At 59.8% G+C, this 1,487-nt stretch overlaps 1 pseudogene across 1 annotated transcript in view; it reads left to right on the top strand.

Annotated features, from left to right (window-relative positions):
* Window positions 1-1,056: 1,056 nt before the first annotated feature.
* Window positions 1,057-1,487, top strand: part of LOC116544870 — a 695-nt pseudogene continuing 264 nt past the window's right edge. Inside the window, exon 1 of the transcript XR_004266076.1 lies at window positions 1,057-1,487. This exon is cut by the window's right edge and continues 264 nt beyond it. The product of XR_004266076.1 is annotated as an interferon-induced transmembrane protein 3 pseudogene (transcript).

The following is a 1,487-nucleotide window of genomic DNA, read 5'->3' on the forward strand; positions in this document are numbered from 1 at the left end:
AGCCGGCTGGAGCCTGGGAGGTGTGGACACTGACCTGGTAAATGCAGTCTTTTCTACTCTGCTGCCAAAGATGGACAGGGGCCAATCTGTGGCCCCGTGGCAGAGCTGTCCACCACCAGCAGGGCCCTGTCAGACCCCCCAGGTAACAGCAGGGGTGGGGCCAGCAGCAAGGCATCGTGGCAGCGTGGACACGGAACAGCCAGAGGGAGCGGACAAGCTGCCCTGACCCCCTCCTGCCCCACTTTTCCCCAAGGCCTGTCGCTCTGTCCACGTCGACGGCTGCAGAGGGAATCCGGGGGGTCAGATGATGGAGGAGGCAGAATTCAGAGCCTGCTCCTCCTTGCGTCTGCTGTGGGTGAGGGAGGGGTTGGACCTGAATGGGACACTTCAGACCATGATGCCCCCATGGCAGAGCCAGACACAGAAGCCAGGGCCATCCTGAGTTCAGGGAGACATGGCCGGGGGTAGAACTCGTGAGGAGGGCTGGACACGGCCAAGCCTTTCAACTTGCTCTGTCCGGCTGAAGGAAGAGGACTTAGGGAGCCCGGCCCGGGGACTGACTCCTTCAAGTGGGCGTTTAGTGTGAGACGTTAATGTTTTACCTCTAGGTATAGTCCTTGTTTCGTGGCCTGGAAAACATCCTGTAGCAAAGGGGTTCAACACGGAGAAGCACCAGGCCTCTGACCTGCACCAGGAGATACCGGGAACTTGAGCCCCAAACCCACACGGAGCAGGACTGCCACCCCAGGAAAGGACAAGGGCTGATGACTGTGACAAGTGAGCTGAGGGCTTTGGGGTAACTGTTCTGGGGTCTGGCCCACAGGCCTGGCAGGAGCCCTGAACCAGACAGTGAGGTCCCGAAGCTGCCGGCCTGGGGTGTGGAGACTCTCAACGTAAGGGAAGTGTTCAAGGCCCCCGCCCCGCTAAACTGACTCCCAGCTGAGCTGGAGGGAGAGGAGGCTTGTGCGGGCTTGGGCTCTAGAGAGGAAGCCTGTACAGGGTCGGAGGAAGAGGAGAGGAAGCCCCTCCTAGACCTCAGCCCCTCCCTCCCTGCCCTAAAGTAATTTGATCCTCAGGGCTTTGTTCCACCCTCATCTGCCCCTAGTAGAGTCCTGATTTGACGAAGGCCAGGAAAAGAAAATAGTTGAGAAATCGAAACTAATGGGGAAGGGGAGGGCCCACGGAGAAGCATCCCAGCAGCCCCACCACGGCCGGTCTTCCCCAGACACCATGAACCACACTGTCCAAACCTTCTTCACTCCTGCCAGCACCCACCATCCCCCGAACTATGAGATACTGAAGGAGGAACATGAGGTGGCTGCGCTGGGGGCGCCCCACAACCCTGCGCCCCCGACATCCACCGTGATCCACATCCGAAGCGAGACCTCCGTGCCGGACCATGTCGTCTGGTCCCTGTTCAACACCCTCTTCATGAACTCCTGCTGCCTGGGCTTCATAGCGTTCGCCTACTCCGTGAAGGTGCGTGT

The sequence above is a fragment of the Sapajus apella genome, unplaced genomic scaffold (genome assembly GCF_009761245.1).
Source record: "Sapajus apella isolate SASKATOON/1434 unplaced genomic scaffold, GSC_monkey_1.0 scaffold234, whole genome shotgun sequence".
NCBI classification, from domain to species: Eukaryota; Metazoa; Chordata; class Mammalia; order Primates; family Cebidae; genus Sapajus; species Sapajus apella.